Source organism: Lonchura striata, chromosome 7 (assembly GCF_050655825.1).
Source record: "Lonchura striata isolate lonStrDom1 chromosome 7, ASM5065582v1, whole genome shotgun sequence".
In the NCBI taxonomy this organism is placed as follows: Eukaryota; Metazoa; Chordata; class Aves; order Passeriformes; family Estrildidae; genus Lonchura; species Lonchura striata.
In genome coordinates this window covers 3762463-3772500 of record NC_140709.1, presented here as the reverse complement: position 1 = coordinate 3772500, position 10038 = coordinate 3762463, and the positions used below count along the sequence as shown (strand labels likewise).

Sequence of the window (10038 nt, the reverse complement as noted above, 5' to 3'; positions counted from 1 at the left end):
AGTGAATCTGGGAGCCTGGCCACAATGCATTTTCTATACTTAACTCTGTTATCTACAGTATGAGGGCACTTGCAACATTGGCAAAATGGGGCACAAATAGTTCAGTATCTTTGCTTGACTAATTTTTTTTTTTTTTTTGTAAGGAGACATTATTAAAATTAAAGCTTGTACCTCAAAAGACCAGAGTTACCCATGGGGTTAATGTTCTTAGCAAGGCATGTTTAGGCAAATCTATCCACTGTACTTTTATTAGCAGGTAATGAAAAGGTGTAAGTTAAAGTGTGAAAGGACTCTGTGTTTTTTGAAAACAGTACTTCAGCAAATAGCTTTATCTGGCAGAGCCTCTTTGTATTGTAATTACATATAATACAAATCTTCACAATAATTCAGAGAGAGAAAATGCTAATGTGCAGGTTGTGGCAGAAACTAAACCAAAGCAATGAGATTTGCAGCTACAGCTGATTCCCCATCTCACACTGTGATTTTTAACAATTTATTTCCCCACTCCCGTCTTCACTCTCTCACTGAACCACAGCTACAAAAGTTATTTCTCCTCTTATTTCTGCTGTGCTCCTTTTCCCTTCAAAGTGCAAAAGAGATAAACCCCCCAAACTGTTGATTAAAGTAGATGGGAGCTGGTAGGAGGAACTAGGAAGAGTTTCCAGCAGCTAAGCAGAATTTATATTAGGAACAAGCTCCTAACATCCTTTCCAGCTTTCTGCTCGCCGCTGCTCCAGTTTTGAAAACATGCAAAATTTATCTGACTTACCACAACAGCTTGAAGGACCAGCTTGGATAAATATGTATTTTTGTGATCTCTATTGGTTTTGCACATACGGTATCATCTACCTGATTGATTGTAAGGGCTCCATTGACTAAAAACTGAAGGGATTTTGGTGTATACACTCATTCTGAAAATACATATTCATGGCAGGGCATGCCACAATCCCCTAAATGTGCAGTCACTGCCCTGCCCGGTGTCGGCGTCTCTCCCGCAATGAATCACCGGCGGATAGACCCCTGACACTTCACCCTCCTGCAGTGGCTGCTGTCACCCTCCAGCTCCCAGCCATGTCCCTGGCTCCAGCAGAAGGGCAAGGACCTGGCTGCCCTCCCCACCGGCCACAGCCTTTCGTTCAGATTATTTTTTTATTAGTTATTTTTTTAATTTCAGTTTCAACAAGGCCAAATTAATTGTTTGCAAAATGAAGAAACGGATCCTGCAGCAATCTTATCCCTCTGATAACTCCTCACAATTTGCAACTGAGTTGCCTCTAGCCTCAGCCACGGAGCAGGGTCTGTATTTCTTCTTCTAGAGTATTTTTGCCTCCTTCCTTTCCCACTACCACAAACTACAAGGGAGGCAGACTATATGAAAAAAAAAACACTGTAAAATAAATAACTGCCTTCACAGGAAAATGTGTTGGGTTTTTCCCCCTCTCTTTTACATCCTTATATCTGACCCTAATCTAGATCCCACAGCCAGTGACAGAAATATTGACATCAGTCGGGAAGTGATCAGGTTTCTTTACACAGGGGACGAGTCCTGTAAACTCTGCTGTGTTGACAGAACCAGGTCCCGTGCTGGTGGGTCCTTCTGCTGGCCTGGAGAAGGTTTAAACACCATTCCTGCTCCCCTGTAGCCAAGAGAGCTTTCTCATTAACTTTAGTACCAGCATCATTACACCTTAAAAATAAATAGGGATGGATCCTGCTACAGGAAGAGCATGGCCAGACTCTTAGTGCACACAAAATGTTTCTGTATTGCAGAGTGAAAATAATACCACAGTCTGGCCCAAGATTAATTAAAAACCCTTTGGATGTTAGTGAACAAAACCCCAAAAATTTCTCCTCTGTGTTTTTAGTCAAGCTATAAACTCCTGATAAACAGAGGCCACGGTGGAAATGTTGACACAAACCTCTGCTTGGCACTGGGAGCAGGCACGACCTCTGTTACCTGCTCTGGTGAGAAAATTCATAGGTCCGTGATGAAGTAGGGGCACTCAGGATTTGTACAGCATTTTCCTTTCTATTCTGAAACTTACTCAAAACCCAGCCCTCCAATTTTTGGTCACAGCTTTATCTCAGAAAAGACTGAATAGGTACTTAAAATATTTTTCAAGAGAAAGAAAGAGGCGAGAGAAAGAGAAACCCCTGCCCATTCTTCTGAAATTTAAGTAGGCAGCCCTTGAAAGATCACTGAGAAAAATCTGTATTTTCTCAGGTTTAACTAAATAATTTATGCATACTTTCACTTTGGCATGATGAAGCAATTTTAGCCTTTAAAACCCACAACTACTCATGAGGGAAAAGGTCTGGTTCCTGCAACTTAAATAATTTAAACATCCAGGTGGAAATGCTTTCAGTGCTGCTCCTTTCTGAGACAAAGGAGGAAGACCCCAAAACTCTGAGACACTGAAAAGAAAAGGCGTGACAAAAGAGCCAACCTCGGATACATTCAATATTGAGGGGAAATCCGGCATTGTTCGCTGGAAAAATATGACCAGAGAGATGCTCACAGTACATAAATCCGCTAGGTAAAAACGCTTAGGAAAAAAAAAATCATTGGCCTAGAGCTACAACAAACATGCTTTGCAAAAGAGCACGGCAAAAATATCCCTCTGCCCTCTAACCCAAGTCAGAAATGGTTTGTGTATGCTTAAGGGTTAGGCAGATGTTAGGGGTCACTGAAGAAGCTGTGTGAAAAACTGCACCACCAGCACCGGCTTCTGAATTTACAGAAATGAGTACAACGCTGAACTCCCAGCCCAGCAGCTCTGTGCCAGCGAGAAATGAAAAAGTACCTGGGCTACTTCACTCTTTCCCACATTAGATGGAAGTTGTGAAACTCCTGAGACACATGCGGAAATAGATCAGCTTTAAGACAGGTAAGAACAGCCCTCTGAGTCAGTGTCCATCGCCCTCATGTTGGGTTTTGCTCTGTGTGAGCACATAGGCAATGACATGATGTCCTGGGGAAGGACAGGATGCCCAGTGGGAGCTGATGGTTATGAGGAGAATCACTTAAAAAACCTCCCAAAACCAAAAACAAAAAAGACCCAACAGCATAGGTATTGCTAGAACTAGATAACTGGTAATGATTTCACATAGTATTAAGCTCTGTTCATCAAGATGTCTCCCAGTAAATAGCATTACTGAAATGAACATTTGGCTCCATCCCAAGGACAGACATGCCTCGGACTTCTCTCCCCTTTGGTATGTATCGACCAGAAAGTATTAGAGAGAGAGTTAGCAGTGACCCATATATGTAAACCACCAGCATTTTCTGTTAGGGAAAAAATATCTGATTGTCCTTTCTAACCAGCTTTAAAGCCTCTATAGTTCAGTGTGAACCTTCAAAACATGGCAGGGAGCAATGTCCTGGGGCTGGAGAGACGTCTTCTGCATGCCCATGGTGTTCTGCTTGGGTTTTACAGAGACAAGTACTCCTGCATGTCTGAGATCCCTTCGTTGTTCGTGGTCCTCAAGGGAGAACACCAAATTAATAACGGCGCCCATCCCTCTACAGCCAAGCTTGTCCCAGTCCAGTGCTCACATGGCATCAGGAGCAAACAGGATGTGCCATGGGGAGGAGAGGGAGGTGGAAGAAAAAGAGGAGAGGCCAAACCCAGCCATGCCCTCATGTTGGATTTTCCCCTGCACTCTTTACCTGTAATTTCCTACTCTTCTGCCAGACACCTGAGAAGAGAAGCAAGAAATAAGCTGTACTCCTCCAGCTACCCCTCCATTGACTATGTATTTTCCACGGCCTATTTCCCTTTTTTATTTTTTCCTACCAGGTGTCTCACTCAATATATCCTGATCAATGCAAAAAAGGGCAAAATTCATGCCTTGCAGCACTAGGAATGCTGCAATTGGTGTTAAAACTGATGCTCTTTCAGCATAGATTTTTGTTGCTGTGCACATGAGGAGCTACTGGCTGCCAGCATGTGTGTAAGTGAAGTAACACCACCTCCAGAGCTCGCTTCCCACCAGAATTTGAGCTTAAAATGGCTCAAAGTTTCTCCTATCTACATGTGCCTCATGGTCAGCTGAAATGTTCTTATTAGGCAGGTCCCCAACCTTATCCTCACAGCCAAAAGGAAATGTGGAGTAGGGCATAAGAGGCTGTTGAAACCACATGTCATGTTTGGGTTTGCTGTGTCATAATGATTTTATTCTGGTTGGGATAAGGCTTTCTGCAGCTGTTTTCCTATGGAGCTGATGGCAAAGGGCAAGGACTCGGCTGATACTGAGCAAAAAGGAACAGCAGCAAGAGAGGGGATGTCCCAAGAGAGAAAACATTTTTGTTAAAAATGTATTGCTTGCATTGTATTAAGCATGCAAAATTCAGAGGCATTGTCTGTGGCTAAGAGGTAGAAGAAGGGATGTGGAATGAGGCTTCAGACCTCAAGCCTTCAAGTATTTTCCCTTTCTTTTGGCCTTCTGTATTTTCCCTTTTCTAAAAGTGGTATTAATAACAGCACCCCAGACACCACCTCCCCTGCAGAAAAGGTGGGTGTCCTGGGTGCTCCTGGGTGCTCCAGTTCCTCTCTACTATTAGAGGAAAGGAACTCTCCTTTCCCTGATTCCCTCACAGGTGGGACTCCTACTTGGACCTCATCCTCTAATTAATGTGTCAAAATGTACAACAATTATCCCAAAGGATGTGCTGCCTCCTGCACCAGGTACCTGCCCAAAACCCCCAGCTCATTGCTTTGGGATAGAAACATCCTTTGGGTGCCATTGAGTGGGTCCAGGTTTCAGCCAGTGCCTGCCTCGAGGTCAAAAGAGAACATGAATTTTTAACAAAAAAGTTCTGACATGAAATTAAAAGTTATTCCCTCTTTCAATGCAATGCCGAAGCACAACCCATGTCAGGATAGCATTTCATGGGAGAAAGTTAAACTTTCAAGGTTAATAATGTTTCTGAACAAAGTATATATCAGATTTTTTGGAGGCCTTTCTGCTGACTTACGTCTTGCACCCGTGAGTTTTGATGGGAACTAGAGACCTTGTGTTTGCAAACCTGTGCAATTTTGGGCACTAGAATAACCATTATATATCAACACCAAGAACAAAGAAAGCTCAGGGACTGTGTGAAACTCCTCTCACAACAACCCAAAAAAATAAAGAGGCAGCCCATTTGGCACTGAGCTCCCTGAGGAAACTGCGTGAACCCGAGGTGAAAGGCCTTTTCTTCTATTCCCAGGCTGCTGAACCATCTAGCTCTCCTCATTCATTACCCCGAGTTAAGCTTTGCAAGCTTACAGTAAACCTGGGAGAGCTCAGGTTTTCTACAGAGGAATTTCACATTAAGAATTCGATTCCCCCGCCTCCAGCCTGTTCCCCTGAATCTTCAAACAGAACACCTGATATAAACCTAAAATCCTAATCTAGCCTGAAGTGCATTAATAGAAGCTTTGATTTTTCTGTTTAAAAAAGAAGAGAATTAGCTCCATAATCCTACTAGTTATACTTCTAACAATATTATTTTAAGACAATTAATTCATATTTAAAAATAATGAAATTACTAGCACAAGACACTAAACTTCTTTTAGTATATTAAATTGGGCAGATTGCTTCTCTCCTTCTAATTATGAATGTAGCAGTTACAAAAGAAACTGTCATTTTGATAGAGTAAAAGACAATCTGTCTGCCAAAAGTGTCCAACCATAATTCTAAAAAAAAAGTCATCTGCATCAAGAACATGCTACTTTGTTTGATGTACTGTCTTATTGGAAACCTAATTTGCTTTCAACCTCTGAGACAACACATAACATAAGTTTGTGTGACTAATTTTCTTGGAAATATGAGTAATTAGAATACGGGACCATTTCCATCGCAGGAATGGGTAGCTTGCAAAATCCGAAATAAAACCACTTTAAGGTCGCTTTCTTTTCCCTTTCAGCCACATAGGGAAGGGAGAGGGATGGCTTTGCACAGCGGAACGTAAGCTCACATGTAAATCGCGAACTACCGCAAAGTACGGAGAGGTTTATTACCTGAGGTGAGCACTCCCAGAGCTCCTGGAGTATAAAAGCATTAGCCGTATGTTCTAACCGAGCCATAAAAATCAATAAACAGGAACCCCCCACCTGTGCTATGGCCCCAGTGTTAAGTTTTATACACGTAGTAATAGTGCATATCAATTTTCACCACCCTTCCTACGCTAGCTATTACAAGGCGTACAACCACCGGAGGGACTGCGAGAGCAGTGCCATTCATCCCACGGAGTTGTCCAGATGCCAGCTCCATTGCATCATTGTCAATTTTATTCTATCTACAACTGGACAAGGCTGCAGCCCCGGCTCCTATCCACCCACTCAACCCCGTAACAATTGCAAACTCTGTTCGGCTGGTTAAAGAGTTTACAAGCCAGCTGAAAGAAAACAGAACAGTTGCATATTAATGCACCCAACCCCTGAAAGATCACATAATGGAGCGGGAGAAATGTGTAACTGCAACCAATATGGGATCTTGTCCAGCTGCCGCAGCCTGTGGATCAGTGACCGGGTTTTTAAATAAATTAATGATAAGCATCCATATGCAGCTGCGCCAGGTTTCGGCTGCAACTGGTTGTGTTGCTGGAGGCTCCTAAGTTGCCCAGAGGTATGGGAAGCACGGGTCGTCAAGCTACTGGATGCTAAAAATCAAACAGCCCTGCAGATGTGGTAGCTCTGCCAGGTTGCAAAAATAACCACTAAATCATGCTTATCTTATAATTAAAAAGAATGCCCCTGATAAGGCAGGGAGGAGTATGAGAATAAACCTTTGCCACGTACTTTCCACTATTCATTAATCTATGGAAATAAGGGTGGCAGGTTTATTTAAGTATCAAGGAGGCCAGGAAAGTTGGTTGCTTCTTGTTTTCAAACCAGGATGAAAAAAAACAATAAAGGCAACACAAAAAAAACTTTAAAGAATATTTCATTCTACAGGCATCCCTTAAAAGTGTCAGGCTTTCTAATTACAGCCCCAACATGACCACTGAAGCCTTTAGCAAGTAATGAGAAGCACTTGAGGATGAAGGCTTTGATTCTGAAATAAGTCTGACCTAAGAGTAGTTTCCCTTTATGAAGATGTGGTAGCTTCAGTTTTAATAGGCATGAAGGAAAGAAAAAAATAGCAAAAAAAACCCCCAGCACTTCACGATGACCCTTTCTCCCCTCCCCAACAAAAAGACAAGGAGTTTTATCTGCCTGAGGTTGCTTCTGATAGTGCTTATGGTCCGGAAGTACCACTCATAGGCACTTAAAGCAGCATCACTCAGAAGCATAAAAATAGAATAAAGTTGTACAGCAAATGAGAAATTACGATATATCTCAAGTGTTGTGACACGAAATAAGCAAAACAAACACTCCCAACATTCCCTGAAACTGATAAAAATCTATCTGAAATTATTAGTGCCATCAAGGTGCTGCTTAGGATGAAGAAGTGCCTTTGAAAGCTCTGTGCAGTGAGAGTCAGACAGCTTTGTGGTGGAGTTAACCATTTTAGGCAATGGGAAGAAAGTAAGACCATTGTCGTTGTGAACAGCTGGCATACAATAGATAATTTAAGGGAAAGTGACCCTCATGTATAATTTTTAACTGAAGAACTGTCAGGCCCCATTAGTTCCAATAGGGCCTGGTAGCACTGAGGTAGGTTTATAGTGGTTTTGTATGAGAAGAGTTTCCAACACAGAAGCAAAAAAAAAAAAAATAATAATTTTAAGGGAACTTTTGTGGATTCAGAATTATTTCCTTTTCTTTTTAGTCTTAACTGCTGCTTGAGACAATGACATATCTGCTTTTCTTTCAGAAAGGAACCCAGAAAACAGTAAAAGTATATTTTGGAGCCAGTTTAACCAATTACTGCTGTTTGAAACAACAGCATCTCTGCTTTTCTTTTCAGAAGAGAACCCAGAAAATGGTAAAAACATATTTTGGGTCCAGTTTAGCCATGTTTTGAGCCTCATGTGCTGATAATGCTGAAGAATTCTGAGAGACACCCATTAAACATGGAAACTGTGCTTTTAAATCTACGTCACCGCCTTGGCCAGTGAATAAAAAGGCAAGTAAAAGAGCAAGGAAAGAAAGCAGGACTCCTTAAATAAGTGCAAATAATGAAGGGTAGAACCTGAGTAGAACATAAAAAGTGAGCAAGTTAGGTAAAATAAAGCTCCGGCACCATTTCTGCAGACGTATTTTAGAGGCCAGTCCAACATTATAAACAATTGCTATAAAACCTGAAAGGTCCAGGTGTCGCTAAGTCATGTTTACTTTATGGCTTTCACTTTGCTATTTGGCAGAACTTCTAAGGCTGTACTGAGTGATGTTGCCCTTAACTTAAAGCACTATAGCTTTCTTGCCCAAACTTAAAAGAGATACTGTAAAATTATTTAGCAACTTCTTGGGCCATAAACCCAGAGTCCTCTCCTGAGTGTCAGTCAGCCCCACTTTAAAAGCTGTGATTTGATGGTGGGTGTGTGGTGGGTCTTGGGGACATTCATGGGAATTGGGGTAAAGAGGGCCAAGACCGAGCACGTTCCTTTCCTCCTTCAAAGGGCTCATGCTCATGGCAGCCTTGTGCCTCCTGGATGCTTGAGGGCATGGGGAAAATGGGGGGAAAAACCAGTAAATAAGGTTTTAAGTAAATAAGCCCAAAGGTTTGGACTTTTCTCCTTGTGGAGTTCTCATTCCTTGGGGAAAGTGGTGTGGCAGGAAGGTGGTGGGTTTGGGGGAAGTTACCCCCTGCACTGTTGGGGTCCCACCATGCTTTTTGTAGGAGCCAAGCGTGGCTGGGTAACACAAAGCCAGAATGCTGTCATAGCTGAGGTCAATATTGGGTTTAAAGTAAATAAGATTAGTTAATGATGGCCTTAATGAGTTGACTTAAGGTCTATATATGGAAAAAAAAAAAGATAAAAAACATAGACTGTCATTTAAAGAAATGGTAAAAGAACCATCCTTTTAAACTCAACTCAAATAATATGACAATAAAGCCAGGAGTTATAGGTACTGCAGATTGTCCTTTACTAGACACTCTATTACGTGTAGTCATTAGGCCAGCTATAAAAAGAAGGTTTAAATACTAATGTATTTTTTAATTTGTTTTATACCCTAAACAAGCAATCAATGTACATTAATAAACATAATTGTTTTTTTGGCATTTGTCCATTCATTTGGTCTACCTTGTCAGCTCCGGCAAACACATCAGCAAAATTCAGTAACCACAATACACAAGAAGGAAACACCAATGAGGCCATCTGAAATATGCAGAATGTATTGAATTACTTTATTGCTCCGCTATTGACAGACAGAAACCCCCAAAGTTGACCATAACTGTCCTCCTGTCCATCTTAAACAATGACTTTGACAGGTTTTTGTCCACAAATACAGCTTTGGAGTGCTGTTGCAAAGAACCTTTAACGAGGTGGTAAATATGTTTACCTTTGATAAGGTGAGCTGCCTGATAAGATAAGGTGGATGGCCACTTTTCAAAAGCAAACATGCACAGAGCTCAGAGCTTTCACCCAGGAGCTGTGCTGGATTTGATCAGCATAAGGAAACGTCTACTCACTCTGGAATAGCTTCCTGAAATCAATTTGTTCCTTTTCAGTTTTAATTATAAAATACCACTCGCTAGAGAGAGATTTATTCACTCAAGAGGGGGCAATGTTGGAGAAGGATGTGCAAAAGGTGCTCATCTCTGTAGTCTTAGCAATTAGGGTGCAACTCTCAGTTTAACTAGGACACTGTGAGTATCTACCTCCTGTCTGTCACCTCCAAGCAATCCCATCCAAGGGACAGAACGTCCTGCAAATGGAAAGATCAGGAAATATCTCAGAGGAGGAGACTCTCGTTGCTCTGGTGTGATTATCCTGAGTGCTAGTGACCAGAGAAATGCATACCAACAAGAAGCTCCACTGGGGGCAAAATCTGTGTTGAGACCCTATAATGCTTCCTGACATCTCCACCAGGTTCTCTCCGTAGGTGACCCCACCATGGCAATCCTGGCTGGCCCCTTGGTCGTGGGCGAGGAGAAGGGAGGTAA

General features: G+C 42.1%; 1 protein-coding gene across 5 annotated transcripts in view; it reads right to left on the bottom strand.

Moving 5' to 3' along the window:
- Positions 1-10038, bottom strand: part of ZEB2 (zinc finger E-box binding homeobox 2) — a 113946-nt gene that overhangs the window by 58901 nt on the left and 45007 nt on the right. The window contains exon 1 of one of the 5 annotated variants that reach the window (XM_085584093.1): positions 1-10038. This exon is cut by the window's left edge and continues 4815 nt beyond it; it is cut by the window's right edge and continues 24147 nt beyond it. The exons of the other annotated variants lie outside the window; for them this stretch is intronic. The gene's annotated coding sequence lies outside the window, so the exon portion shown is untranslated. 5 annotated transcript variants of the gene reach the window in all.